This window comes from Carassius carassius, chromosome 18, assembly GCF_963082965.1.
Source record: "Carassius carassius chromosome 18, fCarCar2.1, whole genome shotgun sequence".
In the NCBI taxonomy this organism is placed as follows: domain Eukaryota; kingdom Metazoa; phylum Chordata; class Actinopteri; order Cypriniformes; family Cyprinidae; genus Carassius; species Carassius carassius.
The window spans coordinates 15,233,358-15,248,550 of NC_081772.1; the positions used below are offsets into that span (position 1 = coordinate 15,233,358).

Consider the following 15,193-nt stretch of genomic DNA (forward strand, 5'->3'; position numbering starts at 1 on the left):
CACGTTAAATACGTGTATTTCACACGTAAACAACACGTATTTAACGCGTTAAATACGTGTTGTTTACGCGTTAAAAATCAGCGCGTATTTAACGTGTATTTCACGTGTTAAATACATGTTAAATACACGTGAAATGCACGTGAAGTTTGAACGGGTCAATGTCATTGGCTGTTGAGGACTTGGGTCAAACCACTTCTGTAAGCTTAGAGGGGTGTACCATTCATAGACAGTCAACCACCATTTAACATGCTATAGATCAGCTTATTCAGCCTTATTATTTAGTTTTTTTTTTTTCTTTTTTTATATAAAGCCTATAGAAATAATATATTTAAGTTTCAGTTTTATGAAAAAATTATTTTTACCACTCATGCCTTTTTGTAAATAAACACATTAGTGGATATTTTAGCTTTAATAGTGGTCACTCTTAAAGGGTTAGAAGTAAAGCAACAAGTCTGTTTTATGGATGGTAACTGTAAAATTATTACTGAAATATAATTAGTAATTAGTTACACTACTAGTTAATGCAAAAGTAATATAATTAAAATAACTAAATTACTAGTAACTACTTACTGCTCAACTCTGACTTTCAGTAAAAAAACTAAAAACATATAAAACAGTTATAATAAAACAGTTGATATAAAACAGTTGAAGCATATGACAATGTTTAAACGTTAGACCCAGATAAATGTAAGCTCTATCCAATAGTTTGTGAGGAGATGCTTCAGGACAGGGAGAAGGCAACATGATCACTTGCATTTTTTTCCGTGGATATGCCTCATTTTTGCTCATAAAGCTAAGAGTAATACATTATTCGTAACTGCACACACAATATCAACAAAACAGTTGCTCGTTCTGCTGTGTTGTCTTTAATAGGAGTACAAAAATTAACCGAAACTCAGTGAAAACATATATATATATATATATATATATATATAGATAGATATAGATATATATATAGATAGATACAAGCTTTAAATAACTACTTAATGAAATAAAACAAATCAAAAACAAAAACTCTTTCATTATAATCATAACCCATAAAGATGTACTTATCTCTAAAAGCGCTTCTAATGAGGGGATGACAAGTCGGGATTTCAACTTCATCCTTGTGACACAGATTCAGAAAACACTAGTTTATTAGTAAATAATTAAAATACCTTCTTCTTAAGCCTATTATTTGAATGCAGAACTGTTCAGCTGCACTGCTGCGGGACACAAAACACCGTCGAGCCACACTTTACAGTCGTGCCATCACGGTCTCGTGTTGTTTCCACCAGCTCAGCAAGTTTTTTTTTTCATCGATAATTGATGAATGTCTAAAACATAAAAAGTAATAAGAAGTCTAAACAGACTGGAGGCCCGGCCCACATCTGAACAATCGAGGCCCGGCTCGAGGGGGTAAAAAGCCCGTCGGGCTCAGGCTAAAATGCAGGATTCTAGTGTCTGTTGTTGAACCCCAGGGAGACCTTCAGAGTCGCAGAGACTTTTTTTCCCCTTGAATGGCTCGTTGCACCGGTGCGACCTCAGAGTTTTTTTAGTCGCACCATTGAGAAATTGTTTGAGGCTTTGAATAAACTGGAGCAAGTTTTGTACAAGAAGTCAACCCCAGACCCATATAATAATAATAATAGGCCTATTGATGTCACCGTTTTACTTGTAACTTCATAAAACAAGATTTTAGTGTAAAATTATGCACCAGAATTTTATAGTAGATTCTCCTGATTAAAAGAGCCCAAAACTATCTGTCAAATCTGTCATTTATATCTAAAGATTTATAACACACATAAAACTGCACAGAGAGCATGTAGTTTAGCCAAAAACCTATGGTAGCTGTCATGTAGGCTTTTCACTCATAACTTCATGAAAAAAGCATAGGCTACATCATACAAAAGATACGTCATTTGCAGATTAAAAACTGTCGAAACTCACCATAAAACATCATTTAGATCTAAATATATATTTCATAAAGCTATAACACATAGAAAAAAAAGGTAATGTATCTTAGCAAAAAAAAAAAAAAAAAAATCAGAGGTTTCAGTCCCGTGCCGCTTTACCTCTTAACTTCACCAAACATGATAAGATCGAAAGATTTAGTTCATAGAGCCGTGACACATGAAAGCAGACTGGCGCACTGAGGGTGCAAAGAAAAACAGCTCGATACTTCACGTTTCGTTTTCATTCATAGCTTCAAGAATCATGCATAGATCATTATTTTCAGAAAATTATCCCAATTAAAATGAGCCCAGAGATACTGTAATCCATGGATGAGATCCAAATATATTACTCATATTTCTATAACACATAAAACCCAACAGGCACAGCACAACAAATAACTTTAGTTTCACTTTGCGCTTTTATTAATACCTTCATGAAACATTCATATATCATGCAAAATCATACATCATTTGTTTTCAGAAAATTCTCCAGATTAAAAGGAGCTCAAATTCATCGTAATTTGTTCACTTGATGTAAATATATTACTTACGATATTATCACACACATGAAACCATTCAATTGAGAAAAAAACATGAAACATGCATAGCTCATGGAAAATTTTAATTTCTTTAGATTAAAATGAGCCCAATTATACAATAATCTGTCATTTAGATTTGAAGATATTCGTCATCGAATTATAACAAAACAAAACAACTCCAAATGCGCACATGCTGCAATATTCTCATGGTTTTACCTTTATAACTTCATGATCATGAAACATGCTCTGATTGTGAAAAATGACATATCATTATTTACAGCAGATTCCAGTCCAAAATAAAAACAATGCATTACGATCTTTCATATGTATGTCATGGATCAGTTGGAGAACTCTATTAAACTTTTGACAGAACATAGTGTTACAACCCCTTGGCTCAAGGAGTAGCAACATGAATGGAGAGTCCATACAACATAATCAAATGTGCACAAATATGTATTTTAATCAGAAAACAGACATAATTACATTAAGGTAAAACTTAAAAAATATAAAGATACAAAAACACAACATGAAGCCTTGGACTGGAGAGCATGAGAAAGTCCGCCTGACCACCAAACAGCAAGACCAGCAGAAACCAAGCCCCAATCTCCTTCCCTCCCGAGGGTAAGAAAGCCAGCATCTTATAAGCAGCATGGTTAATCACAATCAATTTTCCACACCTGCATCACAGCACTTAACCTAAAGACACAAAAAGTGTTACCCCATGACACCTGCTGGACAAAATAAAGTACTACAGCCCCTTGGATCGTCACAGTAGAATCAGACTATAACTTTTGACTCTCCTTGCTATATTCGTGGAGTTATGAGTTGGTATTTTTGTGTATGGCACTCAGAAAGCAACAGTATTTAAATAGTATACTTCGGCGAGTCAAGAGCTAAACAAAAAGTCCTGTTTAATTACAAAATTATAACTACTTTTATAAACTTTATACTATCACCACAAAATTTTAATTAATATTTATTAAAAAATAAATATTTCATAAAACTGCTATTTAAATATATTATTTCTATAGGCTATACAAAAAAAAGACTAAATAATAAGGCTGAATAAGCTGATCTATTGCATGTTAAATGGTGGTTGACTGTCTATGAATGGTACACCCCTCTAAGCTCACAGAAGTGGTTTGACCCAAGTCCTCAGCAGCCAATGACATTGACCCGTTCAAACTGATTTTTAACTCGTACTTCACGTGTATTTCACGTGTATTTAACACGTGAAATACACGTTAAATACGCGCTGATTTTTAACGCGTAATCAACACGTGTTTAACGCGTTAAATACGTGTTGTTTACGTGTGAAATACACGTATTTAACGTGTTGTTGACGCATTAAAATTCACGTGAATTTGACCCTCATGGCCTTCCATAACCAGCTGCTCAGTTCAGCTTTCCCGCATCGCTGGGCTGAAGCCAACTTGATGTGTTGAATGCTCGGAGCACGTTATAAAACGTATTCTTAAAATATACATTTCTGTTTTAATAAATGCTCATATTAAATCATAGCATAACACATAAGTAGGTACAAAAATAATCAGTGATGCATATGTGACCATTTTGGTCGCAGTGTAGTTCCCTGCTTTGTTGTGCAGCGCCGATCATTCGCTGTGACCTTCAGCCTGACAGAGAAAATCTCACAAGCACATATAAACACTAATTTTCATGTGTATAATATATTATTCTAATTGTTTTGTGCCGTTTCGCTGCAGTGTTTTAATGTGAAAGGCTGTAAATTCTCTATGTGGACTTGAAGTGTTCAGAGAAATACATCGCGAGCTCGCGGCCAGTTGGCTGCCGCGAATATATCATGTTATTAGATTAAACAGTTCAGAAACATCTGAATTTAGCTCTTGGTGTGTTCTAACGGGTAGATTGCGTGCAATCGCCGATATAATTTAATTTAAAAAGGTCTTAAATAAGAATAAATTCGCTCGTTGTGAGCTCCATGGAGACAATGCCTGAGCTGACCAGCCGTGATTCTTCTCTCGTCTTTCTGACTGCTCTCTGCCCAGAAATAAATTATTAATGAGCCCTGACCCCTGTAATAATCAGATATGTTGGTTAGCTTTTCAGTTTGAGGGAAATTGTATTATTTACTTGTATTGACCGATTTAAAAGTTAAATGAAACCTTAGACCGGTATTGCAACTGTAGGGGCGCAATTTTTCTCAGACAATGTAAGTCTATGGGTAATGTATTAAACATTTAAAAATTAATTTAAAAAAAACTTTAAGTCTGATCACTCTGAAAAGATATAGCACACACCACCGCTCTATCCCGCAGGTGTCTGCCGAGTTTGGGGCTTGTGGCTTTAAAGCCCTAGGAGGAGAAGCGTTTAGAATTTTTTAGTCTCAGAAAAATAATAAGAAGGAGAAGTTTAAATAGCATAACAGTATGTTGGCTTTGCCAAGCCAACATAATGAGCCCTGACCCCTGTAATAATCAGATATGTTGGTTTAGTTTGTCAGTTTGAGGGAAATTGTATTATTTACTTGTATTTTTAACCGGTTTAAAAGTGAAAGGAAACCCGACTCCTCCCCTTAATCTCTCCCGGGTATTGCAACTGTAGGGGCGCAATTTTTCTCAGACAATGTAAGTCTATGGGTAATGTATTTTTACATTAAAATATTAATAAAAAAAAAACTTTAAGTCTGATCAGTCTGAAAAGATATAGCACAAACCACCGCTCTATCCCGCAGGTGTCTGCCGAGTTTGGGGCTTGTGGCTTTAAAGCCCTAGGAGGAGAAGACTTAGAATTTTTAGTCTCAGAAAAATAATAAGGAGAAGTTTAAATAGCATAACAGTATGTTGGCTTTGCCAAGCCAACATAATTAGAAGAATATATTATACACATGGAAATGTGTGTTTATATGTGCCTGTGAGACTTTCTCTGTCAGACTGAAAGTCACATAGATTGATCCGGCGCTGCACAACATGGTAAAGTCATTTAACGAGTTAAATACGTGTTGTTTACACATGAAAAATCAACGCGTATTTAACGTGTATTTCACATGTTAAATACACATAAAATACACGTGAAATACACGTGAAGTACGCGTTAAAAATCAGTTTGAACGGGTCAATGTCATTGGCTGCTGAGGACTTGGGTCAAACCACTTCTGTAAGCTTAGAGGGGTGTACCATTCATAGACAGTCAACCACCATTTAACATGCTATAGATCAGCTTATTCAGCCTTATTATTTAGTCTTTTTTCTTTTCTTTTTTGTATAGCCTATAGAAATAATATATTTAAGTTTCAGTTTTATGAAATATTTATTTTTTAATAAATATAAATTAAACTTTTGTGGTGATAGTATAAAGCTTATAAAGTTTTGTTTAGCTCTTGACTCGCCGAAGTATACTATATATAGTGTCCCTTCTTTAATTTTTCAGTACTGTGTGATAACTTAAAATATGTTGTCAGTACTATTAAAATAAGATCAAATTGAATGGTATTTAGGAGATTATAGTTTTTGCATGACTTATTTCGCATTCAGCTAGACAACCCTGTCCTAGCTGTTTTCATAGCCTAGGCTTTTTATTAAAAAGGAAAACAGCAAGGGACCATGGAAAACGACTGTTGCAGGTGTATTTTATTATGGTATTATTATTATTTTTTTTTGCAGCGGGGCAACTCAAGAATGTTGGGCACACAAGTACTGTGGCTCTTTTGCCCCATGGCCAAGATGGCCAAGCCAACATCAAAGTTAGTTCACTAACTTTTAATTCTAGTTTTATTTGTTACTCTACTGTATTGTGGTGCATGTCATGTTCATACAATTATTTGGTATTTGAACTTTTCTAGTGCTTTTCATCCTGCAAGATTACTTCACAGTAGTAAAATGAAAATGATTTTTTTCCCCCAAAAGTTAGTTGCTGAATTATGCAGCTGTATCTTAATTTAATTTATGTATACTGTAATAGACACTGAGCTGCAAAAATAATTCCTAAATCCTAGTGAGAGTTTTTTGTTAGTGTTATTGATCTCAGAGTTCACTGTGCAGGAAAGTAATCTGTTATTTGAATTGTGTTCAAGCATTTACAGTTTTTTTCAACTGCTTACTTACAAAATCTTTACTTGTCACTGGAAGCTGAAACTCAAACAGCAGAAGCACTCTCCAAATCTGCAAAACCATACACTAATTATCTGCCTTTGATTCAATTTGTTTCAATTTAATGAAACACTTTTTGCAAAACACAACACACAATTCTCTGTCAAATTTATACTGGCTTGTCTTAAAGTCTTGTTTAAAAAACGTAAATGTTTAGGTCAGTTAGACGTCTAGATGTTTGCTAAAGTGTTGCTAATTAGTAATTGGCTAGGATATTTTGGGTGGTTGCTAGACTCTTGCTATGCAGTTTCTGAAGTGTTGCTAGAGTATATGTTTAATAGAGTTTGTCCTGAGTGATTGCAGGCATTACCACCTCTGTTAATAACAGAAAATCTAACTTTATTTTCAAAACTGATCCAGTTTCAGTGCTTAGATATTACTGTATTTCTTTCTAATGTTAGGAAATTCTAAAGTTTTTGTTGCTCTTAAACTTGCACTAAACGTGATTATACCATCTAAGTAGCCTATGTAACTTTAATAGAACCACATATCTTCTGTAGTGATACAAGCTCAGACACATTTATAACCTATTATATTGTGTATTGACTTGGTGCCACGATGGATATTGAAATGTTGTTATTTATTTTTAATTTTGTTGTTGTTATCATTTATAAGTGGTCTTTGTCTGCTTTAAGTAAATTAACAAGTTAACAATGGCAAGATATGAAACATACTGAACAAAATTATAAACGCAACATGTTAGCTTTTGCCCCCATTTTTCATAAACTGAAAATACTTTTTCTATGTACACAAAAGGCCTATTTTTCTCAAATATTTCTCACCAATCTGTCTAAATCTGTGTTAGTGAGCACTTCTCCTTTGCCCGAGATAATCCATCCACCGTGACCTCACAGGTGTGGCATATCAAGATGCTGATAAAACAGCATGACTATTGCACAGATGTGCCTTAGGCTGGCCACAACAAAAGGCCACTCTTAAATTGTGCAGTTTTATCACACAGTACCATGCCACAGATGTTGCAAGTTTTGAGGGAACGTGCAATTGGCATGCTGACTGCAGGAGTGTCCACCAGAGCTGTTGCCTGTGAATTAAATGTTAATTTCTCTACCATAAACTGTCTACAAAGGCATTTCAGAGAATTTGGCAGCACCTCCAATCGGCCTCACAACCGCAGACAACGTGTAACCTAGGGCTGTGCAAAAAATCGAATGCGATTTTCATGTGCATCTCATCAGTAAAGACGCTCCTCTAATTAGAATTGTATCTCCAGCATGTGCGTTTGGATCAGGGCTGCCAGGTTTTCACAACAAATCCTGCCCAGTTGCTTCTCAAAACTAGTCCAAAACGAGTCCAATCGCGCTTCCAGGTGGTTCCCCGATAAAAACTGCTTCCCGGGGTTACAATATAAGTTTTTTAGCAGGGTTGCCTTAGTAAAATTCGCATTTTAGGTGCTAAATATCACGTTATTTGTATTGGGGTCGCTTCGACCCGCGGACATGAAAAACAACCACAGACTTGGCAACACTGGTTGGCATTTACTACACCGAGCCGTAATTCACTGACAATCTACACAAAATCGATTTTAAAATCGCAGGCGATTCTTTGTCGATTTTGAAAACAATTTGGTGTTAGTTGTCGGTAGACTACGGCTCCGTGTAGTAACTACCGCTTCACCTGAACCAGTGTTGCCAAGTCTGCGATTGTTTTTCATGTCCGCAGTTTGAAGCAACCCCAATACAAATAACGTGATATTTAGCCCCTAAAATGCGAATTTTACCAGGGCAACCCTTCCAGAAAAATGTATATTTTAACCCCGGGAATCAATTTTTATCGGGGAACCTCCTGGAAACGCGATTGGGCTAGTTTTGGACTAGGTTTAAGAAGCAACTGGGCAGGATTTGTTGTGAAAACCTGGCAACCCTAAACTGAACGCACGTGCTGGAGATATACTAATAATTACAGGAGCGTCTTTACTGATGAGATGCGCATGAAAATCGAATTCGATTTTTTGCACAGCCCTAGTGTAACCACACCAGCCCAGGACCTCCACATCCAGCATCTTCACCTACAAGATCATCTGAGACCAGCCACCCAGACAGCTGCTGCAAAAATCAGTTTGCTAGCATAACCAAAGAATTTCCGTACAAACTTTCAGAAACTGTCTCAGGAAAGCTCATCATGGCCGTCATCCTCATCGGGATCTCAACATGACTGCAGTTCATCATTGTATCTGACTTGAGTGAACAAATGCAAACATTCAATGGCACTTTGGAGAGGTGTTCTCTTCAAGGATGATTCCTGGTTTTCACTGTACCCGGCAGATGGCAGACAGCGTGTATGGCATTGTGTGGGTGAGTGGTTTGCTGATGTCAACGTTGTGGACTGAGTGACCCAAAGTGGCAGTGGGGTTATGGTATGGGCAAGCATATGTTATGGACAACGAACACAGGTGGATTTTATTGATGGCATTTTGAATGCACAAGATCCTGAGGCCCATTGTTGTGCCATTCATCCACGACCATTACATCATGCTGCAGCATGATAATGCACAACTCCGTGTTGCAAGGCTCTGTACACAATTCCTGGAAGCGAAAAACATCCCACTTCTTGCATGGCCAGCATGCTCACCGGACATTTCACCCACTGAGCATGTTTGGGATGCTCTGGAATCGGCATATACAACAACATGTTACAGTTCCTGCCAATATCCAGCAACTTCGTACAGTCATTGATGATATTTCACAGGCCACAATCAACAACCTGATCAACTCTATGTGAAGGAGATGTGTTGCACTGCGTGAGGCAAATAATGGTCACACCAGATACTGACTAGTTTTTGCTCCACCACCACTCCATCACGGGTACAATTCATGCCAACGGCACGTACTATAACTGCATATTTAGCAAGAATTCACATGTTAAACATTTAGCAAGCTTGATGGAGTAGGATCACTCAAATCAGAAAGAATGCGAAGCTATGATGATGGCAATGGACATGAGCGGGAAGTTAAAGTTCTCAAGGATGTTCAATCCTTCTAGATACTGAATATTTTCAGCTGAAAGCATGATTTAAACAAGTACTACAACACTTCTTCACACACAATCGCTCTCTCAATTATGCATTCAAACAATTATTACATTGCTTCTGAAATCTTACACTTCATCTGTATCTGATTTAGAATTAACAGAAATCGATCCGTAGGTAAATTAAATGAAAAAAACGTTTAATCATAAACTAAAAAAGCAGCATACCTATTAATGCTGACATGTTATCAGTCATGTGGTGGGAAAAATGTTTGCACACCAGTATTCCAATTAGCCACACTGAAACTCTCCTTGTGTTTATTTATTTATTTATGGTATGAACAGAACTGTGCTATTTCAAACATATTGTAAGACTATATATACGGAGCGGTGTGGAGTGGGAAATTGTAAAATTGGAGCTGGAGTGGAGTGATTATTACATGTTCAGAGCGTGGAGTGGAAATTGTTGACGCTCCACTCTACTCACATACTCTGTCACTGACACAGATTTTGACAGACTTGTGAACCAAAATGTTGCGTTTATAATTTTGTTCAGTGTATAATACATTATAACTATGGGAAATATAATCCATTGTAGGTTAAGGAGTTATATTGTGTGTTATAAATCATCATAGTCTTAAAAGCACAAATAAGTAAATATTATAATGCATTAAAACTGTTATTATTAATCATGAGATGATACAACATTTTATTATAATTTTTTTCCTTCTTTTTATTTAGACATTTTGCATTTATTTTAATGCCTTAAGAATAATTTAAATAACATTGTGTTGTTCTTTACATACTTTTAAGGTTTAAATGATGCTTGGACCCCTGAAGGGATCTTTTGAGCTTTTATTTTTTTTCTGGTTATTATATATTCCAGTATATTGTAATGCTCTGGAACCTCTTTTGTTTACAGGCTGTATTGTTTCAGATGTGAAGCAGACAATGGTAATAACAGGATACACCGGTGGATCGGCTGTGCTGCCCTGCTTCTGTGCTGACCCTCAGTCTACTGTCAGGACATTCACCTGGGACTATCAGCAGGGAAATCAATGGATTCAAGTGTTTCAAGATGAGAAATACAGCGGCAGACGTGTGCTGTTTGATGAACTTTCTCCAACAAATCTGTCCCTTCTCATTTCTGACCTCAGAATGAACGACCGAGGCTGCTATAGATGTATGACTGAACCAAATATCTTTACATATGTTGACTTAAATGTTAAAGGTAAGTGAAAATTTGGAGCAGATGACACACATAATATCTTAAAATTTCACTTCTACTGACCTTTGAGTTTCTTTTTTACTTACTACAAAGCTTTTTTGGTTGCAACTACAACCCGAATTCCGGAAAAGTTGGGACGTTTTTTAAATTTGAATAAAATGAAAACTAAAGGAATTTCAAATCACATGAGCCAATATTTTATTCACAATAGAACATAGATAACGTAGCAAATGTTTAAACTGAGAAATTTTTCACTTTTATCCACTTAATTAGCTCATTTAAAATTTAATGCCTGCTACAGGTCTCAAAAAAGTTGGCACGGGGGCAACAAATGGCTAAAAAAGCAAGCAGTTTTGAAAAGATTCAGCTGGGAGAACATCTAGTGATTAATTAAGTTAATTGATATCAGGTCTGTAACATGATTAGCTATAAAAGCTTTGTCTTAGAGAAGCAGAGTCTCTCAGAAGTAAAGATGGGCAGAGGCTCTCCAATCTGTGAAAGACTGCGTAAAAAATTGTGGAAACTTTAAAAACAATGTTCCTCAACGTCAAATTACAAAGGCTTTGCAAATCTCATCATCTACAGTGCATAACATCATCAAAAGATTCAGAGAAACTGGAGAAATCTCTGTGCGTAAGGGACAAGGCCGGAGACCTTTATTGGATGCCCGTGGTCTTCGGGCTCTCAGACGACACTGCATCACTCATCGGCATGATTGTGTCAATGACATTACTAAATGGGCCCAGGAATACTTTCAGAAACCACTGTCGGTAAACACAATCCGCCGTGCCATCAGCAGATGCCAACTAAAGCTCTATCATGCAAAAAGGAAGCCATATGTGAACATGGTCCAGAAGCGCCGTCGTGTCCTGTGGGCCAAGGCTCATTTAAAATGGACTATTTCAAAGTGGAATAGTGTTTTATGGTCAGACGAGTCCAAATTTGACATTCTTGTTGGAAATCACGGACGCCGTGTCCTCCGGGCTAAAGAGGAGGGAGACCTTCCATCATGTTATCAGCGTTCAGTTCAAAAGCCAGCATCTCTGATGGTATGGGGGTGCATAAGTGCATACGGTATGGGCAGCTTGCATGTTTTGGAAGGCTCTGTGAATGCTGAAAGGTATATAAAGGTTTTAGAGCAACATATGCTTCCCTCCAAACAACGTCTATTTCAGGGAAGGCCTTGTTTATTTCAGCAGGACAATGCAAAACCACATACTGCAGCTATAACAACAGCATGGCTTCGTCGTAGAAGAGTCTGGGTGCTAACCTGGCCTGCCTGCAGTCCAGATCTTTCACCTATAGAGAACATTTGGCGCATCATTAAACGAAAAATACGTCAAAGACGACCACGAACTCTTCAGCAGCTGGAAATCTATATAAGGCAAGAATGGGACCAAATTCCAACAGCAAAACTCCAGCAACCCATAGCCTCAATGCCCAGACGTCTTCAAACTGTTTTGAAAAGAAAAGGAGATGCTACACCATGGTAAACATGCCCCGTCCCAACTATTTTGAGACCTGTAGCAGAAATCAAAATTGAAATGAGCTCATTTTGTGCATAAAATTGTAAACTTCCTCAGTTTAAACATTTGCTATGTTATCTATGTTCTATTGTGAATAAAATATTGGCTCATGTGATTTGAAAGTCTTTTAGTTTTCATTTTATTAAAATTTAAAAAACGTCCCAACTTTTCCGGAATTCGGGTTGTATATTTATTAAATGTTACACTTAAATAATTCTTGGATTTTTTTAAAACTTACATTTAAACTGAAATATAATATAAAGATAATTTGTATAATGTTTTCAGGGTGTGATTTGGTTGATAACAGCAGGACAGTTGAAGTGACTGGATATTCAGGAGCGTCTGTGGTTCTGCCCTGTTCCTGCACTGAACTACTGGCTAAACCTGAACACATACAGTGGAAATATTACAAAGAAAATCAATATAAGGAAATTTACCCAAATGAACCGATTGAGAATTACAAGAATAGAATCAAACTGTTCGATCCAAACACTCCAGGAAATCTTTCTCTACACATATCAGCACTGACCACAGAGGACCGAGGGGACTATCGGTGTTTTGTCTCGTCTCAGCGAACAGTCATTGTCAGACTTTATGTACTTCATCGTGAAGGTAGAGTTCTTCTGTTTATTTCTGTTGTCATCATTACTGTAAAGTTTGTTTCTGGTACTTTTGATGATACAGCATGTTTTACTATCCCAGGGTTATATTATGACTTACACTTATTGGCTTCTGAACAGAGAAACCACATCTCTATACAATCAGTTTATCAACACATCAGCTGTCACACCAAACACAAGAACTTCCACCGCCACGACAATCACAACACACACCACAATGTAAGTAGGCTTAGTTTGCTTTTCATTATTGAGGGTTTTTACTGTTTTTTTTCCTCTATGAACATGATATGACAGTTACCCTGTGTGTTTCTCCACAGATGTTTTCATTTTAGTGGCTGTGTTTTCTGTAATACTGTTACTGGCATTTCTGGCATTATCTTCTAGATGTGGAGAGGTACACAAACACACATTCTTATATTGTAAAAGAAACCTAATGGGTCCATCCTAGCAAAATTAAAATTTTAGTATTAATTGTATATTTAAAAACCCTTGTTTGTTACTTCTTTCTGATTCATTTAAAAAAAAGTTTCATTAATTGTGTAAATGAATGTTGGAGAAATTATACATACAAGCATTTTTTTAATATGATGACATACTGATAGATGTTAAATAAGTTGTTATAGAGCTCTGGATAAGCCGGTTTTATTTTAGCTTAAATATAACCAGCTGAGATATTGTTTGATATACAGAATATGGATACATGCAATGCTGTGTGTAGTTGAGGTGTAAGCACAATCTCTTTGCTCTTTCTCCAGGATGAAGTGCCATGTTCTGATGTAGTCTATGTTGAAACCATCTACACCAGCTCATGCACAGAACGACCCAGTAGAGATCCCTGGGCATATCAATACCCATGCTAAAAATCTTGAAAACAGGATTTGTTCATTTTAAACCTCAGAATTCATATACACATTGTTTAGACTGGAGCTTATAGTCATTGCATTTTGAGAATATACTTGTACAAAAAGCCGCCTGATTCAAAGTGGTAACCACTGAATCATGAAAAATAATTTTTGTCTATACAGTAACTGTGTGCAGAAAATATTGAATCTGTAATTGAGCATTTTTGAGCGACTTATTTAAACAGCCATGTGTTTTATGTTACATGTTTGGTAATTGTTTGAAGCAAAAGTATTATGCTAAAAGTCTTATAATGTCCTGCTTTCTGAAAAAAAAAAAATCATAATCATTGTCATGTGAATAAAAAAAACTGCTGTTAAATAGACTATTGGGTGAGAATTTAAATGAGTGTGAACAAGAATAGAGGAACAAGGAGGACGCTTTTCTGTCTCGGTCACCATTGTGTGTGTTTTCATCAAACCATTGAGTTGGTTTTGTTGTAATATATACTTCAGCTAAATAAACATCAAATTGTTTTGACTAGTGGATACAAATGGAAACTTTAAATCATGATTATAGTTACATTATCAAATTTATGAATCTTCTCCTATGCCTACATCGTTTTGTTCATAAACATTTTTAAAATGTACATGTATTTTATATTTACTCAAAACTTAAATATTTAAGTAAAATCAATATAGTAAGATTTTCCAGTGTGTAAAATAAAAGGAATACAATGAGTGTGCAAGAATGAATTAAGATGAGTTTGTTTAATGGGAACGAGTAACAGCCAGACAGAATTAATTAGCTCTAATAAATTGAGTTATATAGGGGTGGTGATGTAATGTCATTGTGTGGGCATGTGAGGGACTGATATAAATAGATTTATCAGTTCTAAGGAAGCATTTGTGTGTGTTTCTGTGTGTGGGGGTGGCTGTGGTTTTCATGTGTAAACGACACTGTGCTAATGAAGAATATCTAAAGATGAGAGATGTGGATTCACAAGAACTGCTGAATGTGCTCCTGTTGGTGTTTAGCTTCTTTCATGACTTTTTACACAAATATAACTAAATATAATAAGTAACGTTTAACTAGCTAAAGGATAATTAAAGTTTATTAATCTCTGTTGTATCTCCAGCTGTCTTTTACCATTAAAATGTCAAATAATAATAATAAACTAACAAAAACGTACTCGGTTACTAACGTAACCTCGGTTCTCTCTAGAAGAGGGAACGAGTACTGCGTCTTAGCTAAGACGCTACGGGTAAAGTCTCTTTTCACGAAATACTGAAGCAAAAAATTATCCTTAATTTAGAATTTTTGTAAAGCGCATTTGCAGCAGTACACAGCCATAGGCGAGACGGCTCGCTCGCTCATTGGCTGCTTCTGCGGCA

General features: G+C 36.3%; 1 long non-coding RNA gene across 1 annotated transcript; it reads left to right on the plus strand.

The window, feature by feature from the left end:
• Window positions 1–13,094: 13,094 nt before the first annotated feature.
• LOC132092517 (uncharacterized) lies at window positions 13,095–14,130 on the plus strand. Its single transcript, XR_009422230.1, has 3 exons — window positions 13,095–13,178; window positions 13,277–13,353; window positions 13,715–14,130. It is a non-coding gene; the product is annotated as an uncharacterized LOC132092517 (long non-coding RNA).
• Window positions 14,131–15,193: the final 1,063 nt, after the last annotated feature.